Source organism: Impatiens glandulifera, unplaced genomic scaffold (genome assembly GCF_907164915.1).
Source record: "Impatiens glandulifera unplaced genomic scaffold, dImpGla2.1, whole genome shotgun sequence".
Lineage (NCBI taxonomy): Eukaryota > Viridiplantae > Streptophyta > Magnoliopsida > Ericales > Balsaminaceae > Impatiens > Impatiens glandulifera.
Window position 1 is genome coordinate 48056 of NW_025919337.1, and position 14587 is coordinate 62642.

At 32.5% G+C, this 14587-nt stretch overlaps 1 non-coding gene and 1 pseudogene across 1 annotated transcript; both read left to right on the top strand.

Annotated features, from left to right (window-relative positions):
* The window catches only part of LOC124917812, a 22209-nt pseudogene extending 13493 nt beyond the window's left edge, over positions 1 to 8716 (top strand).
* TRNAF-GAA lies at positions 3874 to 3950 on the top strand. Its single transcript has one exon. It is a non-coding gene; the product is annotated as a tRNA-Phe (tRNA).
* Positions 8717 to 14587: the final 5871 nt, after the last annotated feature.

Consider the following 14587-nt stretch of genomic DNA (forward strand, 5'->3'; position numbering starts at 1 on the left):
TTGTCTATGTTTTCTGTCCAAACAAGGAAAATAATAGTACCTTTAGCATCTAAGAGATATATAAAACCACAAAATTCATAAAATTAAACGTACATACTTTGGAACTTTATCTCAATCAAACTATCAATAAGCTCATTTCTACCAAGAACCTCACCAAGACCACCATAATAGCTCATTGAATCAGTTTTTTGAGTTGAAAAAGTAACACATTAAATTAAAAGGAAAATGGAAGAATACCATAATTGCTTTGAAACAATAAGATGAGGAAGATGAGTACTTATCCTTTGGCAAACCATACATTCTGGATAAACCTGAAACATTATCATTTAAAGTTGTACAAAAATGAGATACTAAGTTGTACAAAAATGAGATACTAAATGACCAAGATCGGTTGAGAGAAATCAATTTTGCTAATTGACGGCTCACCGTTGATACTGTTTTAGGTCTGATAGACAGCCATATAAGAATGTTAGTCACAACCAAACCTAGTGTCAGTAAATCACTATCGCTAATCTAATCTAATTCAGGTTTGATGGTAAAAACCATAATCTAATCTAAATCAAGTTTGATTGTAAAAACCAAAACCTAATCTAATTCAGGTTTGATTGTAAAAACCAGCAAGAACAGACGCTTCTTGCTCTAAAAATGACGAAAGACTTGTCTCCAATCGTCGGCTGGGTTTACCAGAAAGAGAGAAAGAAGGGTACCGATGAATTGAGTGAAGATTCAGGTGAAAAAGCTCAGGTTACGAAAAACATTGTACGGCATTGCTGGAGGAAGAGGCTTCACTACAGTGTAAAAACAAAAATACACACTGAAGAAACTGTATTTGTCTTGAGAATCAACAATGAGCCAACAAAAAAGTTTAGTTCTTGATATCGATAGTATATATTTTATCCTCCACATGGTAAAGAAATCCAAAATATACTCGCCAAGTTTTAACTGCAAGTTCTATCCTACTTCAGAAGCTTGAGTATTCAACATCTTCTTCACCTGAATAAAAACCCAATCTCTATCGTGCTTCTTGTAAAGAGAACAAACAGTAAGAGAAATTAAATGTGCACTACAAAATCCTAACTTATCATCCCAATTATTAACACATTTTACTAAATCATCCTATCTTATATTGAAGTATCTAATCCAAGTATAATCAAGGTTTTAAAATACGCGGTCCAATCGGCGGTTCGACCGGTCCGACCGCGAAACGGTTAGATGGACGGTCTGGATTTTGAGTTCTTTCCGGTTACCTTTCGAACCGGCTAAAATTCGGTCCGACCGGACGGTTTGACCAGAAATCTGAACCGGAAATTTCCGGTTGGAAAAGTTTTCTTAACAAAGACTGGATCTGTTCTATCATCTGTGTGTTAGCTTCGTCTCCTTCCCTTTGCCTATTTCCGGCGACGCCGTTCTCTTTCTCTCTCTTTCTGTGGAACCAAATCATTGCTTGAAGCAAGGTAAAGTTATAGTTCCGGCGACACCGTTCTCTTTCTCTCTCTTTCCGTCAGATTCAAATCAATAGCATGAAGCAAGGTAAAACTATAAGGTGCTAATTTGATCTGGATATTCAGAATTTTATCGTATTTTGATCGATTGCGAGATAGATCTAAGAAACCTCTAAATCCTTATCTTGATTTATTAAGCTTCTTAGTTGGGATATGTTACCAAATTTACATACAGATATCAGCTCTTCTTCTATATATAATTTAATTGTTGTTAATAATACCAAGATTGATGATCCTTAGATGAATTAGTCGTGAGGGTTTTCTTTGGTTTTACTACTTATAGTAACAGTAAGCAAGTTCACTTATGTGTTTTCGGTCACAAATTTCATACTGAATTAGTATACAGCATATAGTCAGCTGCAATAGGTTGAACCAAATGACTGAATGTAAAAGAATGAATCAAACCTTAACTGTAATTTTACCCAATTCTGCTATTTGGATGCTACTTTTTCTTTTGTATTAGATTAGGTATGTTTTGTGTATATTGTCTACAGAAGCAGGTGTTTTTTTATAGTGAACTTCAAATTTTAAGAATGAATAAAGAAAATTATCGTTAGATGGAATCACAATGAAATATAGATGTTAATAGACTACAAGATGCTTCAAGCCTACTTATATTTTTGTATACCATTAACATCACTCATTCTTTGTTTATGTTAAAAAAAAAAATTTGTCTTATATTTTGTTTATGTTCAAATTATTTCGCACATTATAATAGATTATTCAGAATCTAAGAGTAAAAAATTGAGTTGTCATTAGGTTAGTTTTCTTCTAAAACAGATGACATTTCTTTTAAAAAATGTGTAGTATTTGAGTGATTTTGATCATTTTTTCACATGGAATAAATAAGGCTTTGATTGACAATTTCAATTTCAATTGAATGTATAGAAAATTAACAATTGAAATGTTCCTCCACTTATTAGGGATAATTTCTCAAATGGTAATATACTAATATATTTTATTATATATAGACTTTATTTTTTTAAATTAAAATCCGGTCCAACCAGTGGTTCAACCGGTTGAACCGGTCGGACCAAAGTTCGTTCAAAAAAACGGGTCAATGACCGGAACTGTTTTCAAAACCATGGTAATAATATAAAAAACCGTGAAAAAAATATTACGATAAAAATGTGATAACATTTTTAATTTTATTTTTAACCATTTTAAGTTTATGAGCGGGTCAACCCACAATCCGACTCAAGTATCAATTTACTCTCACATTGCATAACGATCTTTAAAACAATTGATATAGTTTGATTCCTCAACTCATTTAGTTTCACCTCTAAAGTCCACTTCTTCCCCATACTACGAGTGAAAAGAAAAAAAATGTAAAGACTACCATTAAAGTAGCCCAGACGAGACTTACTATATTCATTTGAATTATATCCCCCTATCTTTATGGGAAATTTGATCAAATGACCCTCAAAAGAGGGTCATTCTCATATTTAACCTAAAAAATATCAAATTTTAGTTTTAACCTTTTTTTTATAAAAAATTTCCCTTTTTACCCTTACTAACCTTTTTTTTTCTTTTTCTTCTTCTTCTTCTTCTTTTTCCTTTTTCTTTTTCTTTTTCTTTTTCTTTTCCTTTTCCTTTTCCTTTTCCTTTTCCTTTTCCCCCATTTCTCCTTCCCATTTTCTCCCCATCTCTTCCCGACGACATTGCTCCAGCCACAGCCGCCGTCCCCCTATCTTCCCCGACGACCTTGTTCTATCCCCAGCCATCGTTGCTCCCTGGAATCACAAACAGGCCAACTCCTGACGATCGCCAAGCCCCAGAGACGCTGAGCCCGACGTTTTCCCAACATTACTGAGGTTAGTAATGCATAGTTAGTTCTACTCCCAATGATTTTTCCGTTTTTTGCATGTTGAGTATGAATTTTTATGATTTTAGGGTTTTAGTTTAGGATTTAGGCTTTAGTTAGGGTTTAGGGTTGAAATGCTTAGTTAGTTATATTGTTTTAGTTTGAAATGTTTTATCCGAGAAATGTAGTTTAATCTGAATAGTTTGTGAATGGGGCGTGGATCGTGGGGGTGGGGCGTGGGGTAGTGTGTGGGTGGGGCAGGGGTGTGGGCTTTGGCGTGGGTCGTGGGCTTGGGCGAGGGCTTGGGTGTGGGCATGGGCTTGGGGTGGGTGTGGGCTTGGGCTTGGGCGTGGGCTTGGGCTTGGGCTTGGGCTTGGGCCTAGGCCTAGGCTTGGGCTTGCGTGTGGGCTTGGGCGTGGGCGTGGGCGTGGGCGTGGGTGGGGCGTGGAGCGTGGGCTTGGGCGTGGCGTGGAGCGTGGGCTTGGACGTGGGTGGAGCGTGGATTTAATTGCAATTCAATTGCATACCATGCAATATGTAAAACGAATTTAATAATTTTATTAATAAGCGGGGATAGCTCAATTGGGAGAGCGTCAGACTGAAGATCTGAAGGTCAAGTGTTCGATCGATCCACTTTCATCGCAAAAGTGTTTTTTTTTATTGGAAATTTTAAACAAATCATGTGACATCCCTGGTAAAACAGAGTTGGTGGGTTTATTAGTGAGGAAGAAGATGAAGAAGAAAAGAGAAATAGGGTCTTGACTTCGAGTGTGAACATAAATCGGAGCACAAGGTCCATGTTCGGCTCCCCAACACCCAGGATTGACTGTCCAGTCTCCATTCAGGAATTAGGGTTAGTAGTGATAAACAAAGAGAGAAATAGATTTTCCTTTTTCTGTTCATTTCAATTCTCAACTACTTTGATACAGTTCCATAACCATTTGAAGCTATTCATAAATGCTCAATTGACTTCATTTGGAAACTCATTTTCTCTTAGATATCACATCCCAATAGAAAATACATATACACCGAATCCAATCTTTAATACATGCATGAAATCCATTTTTACGAGTCAGTCGAAAAGTGGGGAAATCAGTGCATCATGATTTTCTTTTGTTATAGAATTCATGGCGAAAAAAGATAAAACATTTCAAGAATTGGGTAACAACTTGCCATTATACATCTTATTAAGTAAGTTGCGGGCATCAGGTCTACGAAGTAGACCCTTATTGTGTTGGAGAAATCGAATAATAGCACCTGTTTAACAATTCAGAAATAAACAAGCTACAACAAGGCCTAACAATTCTTTTTCCCTTTTGTGTAATTAAATAGGCAGCCAAAACAATTGAGCATCAAACAATCAAACAATCAAAAAACAGAGAGCAGGACACCAAGATTTTACGTGGAAAACCCAAATTAGGTAAAAACCACGGGACACTTCGGCCACTTAAATCATCCACTATATCAAATGGGTATACAATGTAGTTCAATACAAGCCTAGAGGTAATCTAACAAAAGTTATCAATTGACCTCATCCTAACTTGTCATTCACATACATTATCATCATCACTAAAGATGGCTAACCAAACGGAGAAGAGATAAAGGAAATCAGAAGAAGAACCTGCTACTGCAATGGAGGAATTGCTGCTTCAATGGAGGAAGAAATGCTGGAAGAGAGAGAGAGAAAAAACCACACAAAAACTGCTGTGTTTTTTTCCTTAATTAAATATGCCCTAATGGGCTTTATTAATTTGTTAGGCCCAGCTGCCAAATGAGCTGACCCAACAAATCTCCCCCGTCAGCACAACTTCGCGGGCTCCAATAAACCCGCTCTCTCCTGACAAGCTTCAAACTTGTCCTTAGGAAAGGATTTCGTAAACATATCGGCACCATTCTCACTTGTATGAATCTTCTCCAAGTTCATCTCTTTTGCCTCAAGCACATCACGTATCCAATGATATCTCATGTCGATGTGTTTGGATCTCGAATGAAAAGCTGAATTTTTTGAGAGATGAATGGCACTTTGACTGTCGTAAAACAAAGTAAACTTCTCTTGCTTTTGACCCAACTCTTGTAGGAACTTCTTCATCCATAACACCTCTTTACATGCCTTAGTAGCTGCAATATACTCAACTTCTGTAGTAGACAAAGCAACACACAAAGCTATTTTTTTCATACAATCATATCTTGTTTAAATCTATTTTCTCTTTCCAATTGTCCGTTCTCACTTTTAAATCTTGCTCTTGTATAGGTTCACGTGTGATGACGGTGTTCAAAAGAAGTATGTGGTCCAATACTACTTATAAAGGTACCGTATCACACTTAGGTATCCTTCCTTACCTGCAATGCAGTATGGAAGTGATTCCAAGCGTATTTATCTGCCATTGGAGGTACTTACTACTTGAACTGATCTTTATTTTATGCTATAGCCTTTATTTTCCTTAGTTACCTTTGTTTATCATTTTTCAAAAAACTCATTTCCTTTATTTTGATGACACTATAGCTGTGCAAAATCGTGGAGGGGCAGAGGTATACCATTTACTCCGCAATTTAGGCAAAAATGGAATTGTGAAAAGAAGTTGAATGAGAGGCAGGTAACCACTCTTTTGATGGCTACCTGTCAAAGACCAGTGCATAGGGAACAAAACATCAAACATGTACTTTTGTATCCATGCATTTTGTATCTATTGAACCTAATCTTTCAATGTTTTTTTTTTATTTGTTAGTTATTTAGTCCTTTTATTGATAATTTTCTTCTCCAGATGGTCAGGCAAAACGATTACAACAATGACAAGTTCGTGAACGAATTTGGGTTGCATATATAGCCTGAACCTACAGTGGTTGAAGCAAGACTTCTTCCACCTCCCATGGTAATTCTTTAGTCTTGTAATTATTTGGTTTACGTTTCTAATTTTAATAAAATTATTGCGCTGGTTGTTGCAGCTCAAATATGATGGGTCACAAGAGGCTCCAAGTGTGGGGCAATGGAATATGTTGAACAAGGTATTGTTTTACTTGGATGTGTGCGCGCATATCACCTCCCATTTTATATTGTATAGTAATCATTTGTCTTCTTTATGTTTAATATGTTCTTATTGTGGCAGAGAATGTTTAACGGGGCCAAGATAGATTTCTGGACTTATGTCAACTTCTAAAAAATGAACCAAAATCAGGTTGGCCAGTTCTGTTGGGACTTGGTGCAAACATGCATAAGTAAAGGGCTGGTATGTATTCTTTCCATCTCATCTCAAGCTTGTGCATCTTATATATCTTATGAGAACCTATCCTTAAGTGCATGAACTCTCTCTTGCAGAAATTCAATACGGAACCGCTGATTCCCATCCATTCAACCAATCCTAAACACATTAGAAGGGCACTAACCATCATCCACTTGCGATGTAATGAGCAGCTCACAAAGATGAAGGCAAAAGGCAGACATCTTCAGTTGTTGCTCGTCATATTGCCAGAAGTTTCTGGTTCATATGGTAACATTTCGAAGAATTATTTTAGTTAAGTGTATATATTGTGCAAACCTCCTAACTAACATTGTTGTTCTTACAGGGATCATTAAAAAGGTCTGTGAGACAGAATTGGGCATTGTCTCTCAATGCTGCCAGCCTAGGCATGTTCATAAGAGGACTTTGCCGTATCTTGAAAATGTCACTCTGAAGATTAACGTCAAGGCATGTTTTAACTTTTATAATGCTGTTAGAAAAGAAAGACTACAAGCTCTCAATTGAGTTGATAAATGTTATTCAACACATGCTAATTGAATGTTTGTTAAATGTCAGGCTGGAGGACGCAACACCGTACTTGCGAGTGCGTTCGAGAGAAAATTGGATTTTGTCTCGGATATGCCCACCATCATCTTTGGCGCTGATGTCACTCATCCTGCTCTATGAGAGGATTCAAGCTATTCAATTGCAGCAGTAAGATGTGTTGAAAATAGTTTGATTTTATTTCTATCTACTATTATTGGGTTGTTAAAATGTAGGTTTATATTTTCAGGTGGTTGCTTCGATGGACTGGCCTGAGGTAACCACTTACAAAGGACTGGTCTCTGCTCAAAGGCATAGAGAGATAATCATCAGTGACCTCTATAAAGAAGTTGATGATCCTATAAGGGGGAGAGTTAAAAGTGGGATGATCAGGTAAAAACAAATATTACATACATATTTCTTTTCACTTCTTTTTTTGTTTTTTTGTGGAAGTAAAAAATATCTTGTTTGATTTTTGGGGACTTTGTAGGCAGATGTTGATTTCGTTTATGCAGTCCACTGGTCATAAACCACATAGAATAATATTCTACAGGTAAAAATTGTATCTGCTCTTGCATTGTGCATTTTTGTGTTTAAATGAAGTTACTAATAAAAATTTGGAAGGTAGTTTTTACTTTTAATATGGCTATATATATATATATGTGATTGTTGTTTTGTATTGGTATTGTGATTTGAAAAATACATGTATGGTGCAGGCATAGGCATGTTCTTCTTTGGAAGAAAATTACCTACCGAGGATCACATTTGTGGTTGTACAGAAGAGGCATCACACTCGCCTCTTCCCAATGACTCATGGCGACAGACATTCAACCGACCGGAGTGGAAATGTTTTGCCAGGTAATATTATTGGTTGTGGTTTGTAATTGGTAATGGGTTGGTTAATGTAAATACTAAATCTGATTGATTGGATCTTCATATGTAGGTACGTTTGTTGATACAAAGATTTGTCATGTAAGGGAGTTTGACTTCTATCTATGCAGTCATTCGGGTATCCAGGTAACTACTAAAAAAAATTGATTAGATATTTTTTATTTGTTGAATATATATGAAGTAAGCACTAAGATATTTGGTAACAAACTGAAACAGGGAACAAGCCGGCCAATACATTACCATGTGTTGTTTGATGAGAATGACTTCAGTGCAGATGCATTGCAAGGACTCACTAACAGCTTGTGTTACACGTAAGTGGTGTCTTAATAGTTAATCCTAACCTATATTGTTGTAATTACGTAATACTAAGTAATTGGGTGTTTCTTTTCCAGCTATGCGAGATGCACTAGATCAATGTCTATAGGTTTGTCCTTCTAGCTAGCTCAACAACTAAATTTATGTTATATGATCAATCAATCATTCTTCTTATGATTTGATTTCTTTGATGTGAAGTTCCTCCTGCTTACTATGCTCATCTTGCTGCGTGGAGGGCACGCTATTATGTGGAAGGTTACGTGGAAGGTGGTGTGGAAGGTGGCGTGGAAGGTGGCGTGGAAGGTGATGTGGAAGGTGATGTGGAAGGAGATGGAGCTGATGCTGGATCCACTAGTGTCAGAGTGAACACAAGGGAAGGGGATGCAGTTGTTCGGCGTTTACCTAATGTTATGGATAATGTAAAGCAATTTATGTTTTACTGCTGAACAACATTGTAATAAGATTTTTGTTGTAATATTAGTTTTTTATTGTTGTTGTTGTTAAAGTATTAAATGGTGGGTAGTTTAGATATGAAATAGGATGTATGTGTTAATAGTTTTGTAATTTTTATGGGGGGTTTTCTAGAAAGATTGTAACAATTTCATGACCCCTTTTAGGGACAAATATTGTTATAAAAGTTGTGTTTACAGTTAGTTTTTACTTGTTTTGTGTTTTTTATTTCCTTCTTTACTTTTATTAAGTTTTAACTCATGATTGATTAGGCTTTACATCAAAATATTTGTCAATTACATTACATTTTGATGGTATCTATATATTTTAGTATTTAGTTTGGATGTGTCATCGCCTTTTCCACTAAGGTTTTGGATTGCCGAATTCAGTAAGTCATCTCACATCTATATTGGATTAGCGATCCTCGATCGACAGACACACCGGTTTTGGATTCCATTTTAGTATTTTCAACCTTTTTTTTTAACTTAACTCCTTAATTATTTGAATTGATGACCAATGATGTGCATTCAATAAATCAAGGAGTAGAGTTATAAAAAGAGAATGAAGAGATTGCGAAAATTACTAAAACATACGACATCCCAAATTGAGTATAATAGAGATCTTTATGTTCATACAGGGTAAAAAACATGACAAAAAGTCTGAAGAAAAAGAAATAACATAATTTTAATACATTTTCTGCATCAAATCAGACTGAACCAAAATGGGAAGTCGTTACATCCTTCTACAAAAGAATGACATGAAAATGAAATCAATTCAATGCTAGAAAAGATGGAATAAGATAATTGTAAGTTTCAAGAAAATAAAAACAAAAAATTGGTAATAAATGAAGAGGCTAAATCATTCAGGAATATGACAACAACCAATAGAAAGGGGTGAAATTGCCGAATTTTTTAATAAGAAAGTTTATGATGCCATTGAATGGAAAGTCATTTTGTGGCAGCTCAATTACATTAAATGAAGTTTGGAGGCAACATATTATCATTAGGAATACGAAGATTATACAAACTGTGAGAATCCATCAAAATAGATACAAATTACAACCGATGATCCAACAAAAGTATGTGTTTTCTGTCTTAAAAATATGTTTATACTTTTGTGTCATCTATTTTGATTTGATTGCAACATAAATAAGTATATTAATGTTAAATTTATTAAAAATTATTTAAACAATAAAAGTAATTTTTTAATTATACAATCAAGAAATTAGAACAACTTGGATACTAAGAACTTTTGTTTAGAGTCAAAACTTTATTTATTAAATTGGTTAAAATATTTCAGAAACTTGTCTAATAATTTTTGTTCAAGTTCTTTTTCTTGTACTGTAAAACAAGTTGGTGGTGATATACTATGATGTTCATTTCTTAACTAATAATCCAAAGAAAAAAAATAGGACAAATACTCTTTATACAAAAATCACAATGTTTACGCGATTCTTGAATAAGTTTTTTACTTTTTAAATTAATAAGACAGTATAAAATATAAAAATTAAAAAGAAGAAAGATATTCAATAGATTGACTAACAAAAACTAAGAAATCTTTACTTATTTGGAAACAAACAAGTTAAGAAAACCAAAACATATAGGCATTTCATTCTCAAATATTTTCACAATCAACATTTGATTGACTTGATTAATTGTATATATACCAGTGTCTACTCTACATATTACTTCCCATGACAATCAAATACATATATTTTTTCAGTTCAAATCTAAATTTTGGATGCTATTTTGGCAATTTAGATGGATATGAGTATGAATAATTAAAAGATAAAGAAAAACTGAAGCATTCTAACTAGTCTAAAATAATATTTATTATTTTCCATTTCAAATTTTAGATTTTGAAAAAGACAATTAATAACTGCAACATCTAAGGAGTCATACTAAAAAATAAAGTTTTCCAATAATGGAAATGAAGAATTCAAGCGGAGTCCTATCTAATTGGGGCTATTGATTAAAGTCACGACACACTAAAAATACATTTACAAACAATGTCATAGAGAAAAGTTAGGGGCAAAATAGCACATTGGTTAAAGCTTTAAACAAGATAGGAGATGCCTTAAAAGGATTGCAGACAAACTTTAGGCTAAAATTGGTTTTATAAAGTTAGTTCATGTCCTTTATTAAAATGTTTTTCATTTTCACTTTCATGTATATGACTTAAACCTTAATTTAAAATGTTTCTTGAATATTAGTTATGTTAAATGAACATGGGAGTCATAAATTAATTATAAAAAAATATTTAAGTTTACCTTTAGAAGATATTGCTCACTCCCACTCCTCTTTTAGCATTCGTAATTGTCACTATTATTCTTTTTACACCACTTTATATTAGTCTCCTTAACACAGTTTGTTTTTCAATTTAAAAGAAAAAATATCGTTAAAATGACTTCAAATTCTTTGATCAATTTTATAAATAATATGACTAAATACAAAGAAAAGTTCACACGTTAAAATAAGAAAAATAAAAGGGAAAAATAAAAATTATTTAAACAACCTTAGCCTGTGTGGCCAGTCATTTTTAGTGATTTATATGAGTTCTTTCATACCATTAATAATCAGTATAATGTGTGCAAAATCACAAGTAGAATGAAAAAAAGGATAACCATAATTAAGTCTACTTTCAAACAAGCTAAATATTTACATTATTATAAAAATATAGGTAATTATTTTTTCAGGAAGATAAAATTGAGTGAATCGATGAAGAAAAGAGGAGGATAAATCATTCTGGAATATGACAGCCAAAAGAGTGAAAGTTGATTAAATTGTCCTTATTTTTTTATAAGGAAGTTTATGATGTATTAGATGAAAATACATGGTGTTCTTTGCACATCCTTTAAATCAAGTTGCAACAAATGATTAATCAAATAAACTACCAAGTATGTGTTTTCTTACAAAAAGTTTATCATTTTCTCATATATTTTTTGTTTCTTCCATAAATAAGTTGATTTTTAATAAATTCGACGAAAAAAATAAATAAATAAATAAACTAATTTGTTAATGATACAATCAACTATTGAATTAGGAAGTAATTAGTAAACTGATAAAAATTCATCTAATCGTATTAACTAAGAATTTGAAAAGGAGTCTAAAGATTGATTTATTGAATTGACATAACTACTTCAAGATCTAATAATTTATGTTAAAGAACTTTATTTTTGTTATACTGAACAATTGCGACAAATATTCTTCATGAAAAAACATAATGGATGAAGATTTAGAGAGTCCTTAAGTATTTTAATTTTGAAATATCCGAGAACCACTTTGATAAATGAAAAGAGAAATGAAAAATACAATGACAAACAAAGTAGAAAGATAAATAGAAAGAAAGAAATCTAAATCTATTTGTTTCCTAGTTGTGTTTATTTTTTGGATAGCATTACTTTAATAAATGAAAAAGGTATTAAAAAATGCAACAATGACTAGCAAAATATACAGTTATGCAATTGACTGAATAAAACAAATGGAAATCAAGAAATCTTAACCTATTTGAAACAGAAAACAAGTTAATGAAACCAAAATAAAGTTAGGCGAGTCATTCTTACCAATTTTCTCAATCAACACTTGAGTTTAAATATGAGACTTTTAGCCTAGAGTTAACTTGATTCTATGTGTATATATAGAAGCTTTAATTTTAATTATTGGAGCACTTCACAATCAAGTTTTTATTCACACTGTCATATTTATTTTTCATGCTTTATCAAACACTTATATATTTTTTCGGTCCAAATCTCATAAGAAATGCAACAAAAGAGAATATGAGAATGCTTAAGAAGAGACTCTTTCATTTAGTTTCCACAATGTTTATTAAACTTTGTATATTGCATAATGTTGCAAAATTGTTATTTTGGTAATTAAGATGAATATATCAACTAAAATAATTGAAAGTTAACAAAAGAAGAAACATTCTAACAAGTCTGTAATAAAATATCTTATTTTTGTTTTTCCAGATTTAGGTATGAAAAAGAATAAACTAGTATATTGTTCAAAAGAAACAACATTTCAGGAGGCATGCAAAAAAATAAGGTTATTTGAGAATGAAGAACTCAACATGGAGTCTGAGAGTATCAATGGTCTTGGTCAAATCAAAGACACTGAAATCACATTTTGAAGCAAAACAATTAAAAAATCAATGATCAGGGTAACAATTTGGTTGATGCTTTAAACAAAATAGGAGATGCCCTTAGAAGGATTGCAGACAAACTAATGACTTGATTGCAACCAAGATTTTATCATTTTCATTAATTTTTTTTAAAGAGATTGTTTGCTTCAAAATGTGATTTCAGTGAGTGTGTTCTGACTTTGACAAAGATCATTGATCAACTCAGACATCATGTTGAATTATTCACTCACATTCTAAAATAACATTATTCTTTTACATGCCTCATGAGATTCTGCTCATTTTGGACAGTTTATTAGTTTATTCTTTTTCATACCTTAAACTAGAAAAGAAAAATAATTTTTTTTATTAAATAGAAATTCTACAACATAATGCAATGTATAAAATTTAGGAAACATTGTAGAAACTAAATGAAAGAGTATCTTCTAAAACATTCTCATATACACGTTGTATTTGTTTATGAGATTTGTACTGAAAAAATGTAAAAGTGTTTGATATAACAAAAAAATGAAAATGATAATGTGAATTAAAACTTGATTGTGAAGTGCTCAAATAATCAGAGTAAAAGTGGTTATATATACACCGAGAATCAAGTTAACTCTAGGCTAAAAGTGTCATATTTATTTTCAAGTACTAATTGAGAAATTTTTTAAGAATTATTTGCCTATTTTTGTTTGGGTTTCATAACTTTTTTTTATTTCAAATAGGTTAAAAATCAAGTTAAATTTAGACTAAAGTGTCATCTATATGCTTTCCATTTTATTTGACTTAGAACCAATTTATTATATTCTGAAAGATTAATTAGGTTAATGTACATGGGAGTTAAGTCATAAGCTAGTTTTAAAGAACATGTAAGTTGACATATATCATAACCTAGACGCTTAATTGTCTTTTTTCTTCTTTAAATATTAAAACTTCATTAATAAATAAGATTGTCCAACAAACTTGAAGAAGAAAGACTAAAACCTATAACGTATCAATTCAAAATTGACGTCAAAAGACCAATCTACTAGAAGTATAAAACTATGAATGAGAAAATTGATCAATTTAACCTCTAAATTGATGGATGTCTCTATCTTAACCATGGATTACCAATTAACACAAGTCTTTTACAAAAAAAATAATTCGTTCAATCTTCAAGGTTTAGACATATCGTTGTTTAATTTGTTAATAAGTTAAATATTGCGTTTATTTACATGCAAAAGAGGTTATTTCTATAGATTGGTATGTGATAAGCATTTACTTGGAATTTTATTCGTCAATTTTATCATTTTCCTAACTTTAGAAAATGCATTATTAAATTTTTTTTTTCAAAATATTGCTCCAATGCAATTCAAATCAACATTATATGCATCCATGTAATCAATCAATTTTGGACAAATCAACCTAGTTAATCAACACATTCAAACTCAAGAATAGCAGCAATTTATCAATAAAAGAATTAGAAATCAATTACACTGAACTAAAACAAGATTTTCATTTAAATTCATACAAATTAGCTGATTAATTAAATTGAATCAGCATCTTACATAGGGTTCGTAGGGGCCATTGGGGCTGAGGCGTGGTGATTGAAGCTCACGAAGCTCACGAATCTGACATATCTTTCCTAAATCATTTCAGTGTGATTTTCTTCATCATTTCCTAGTTGCAAAAATATACAACATTTGAGCATTTAGGCTGCTTCCAAACTAGGAAAGTATTGTATCCTAATGTTAGTCAGGAAAATCTAA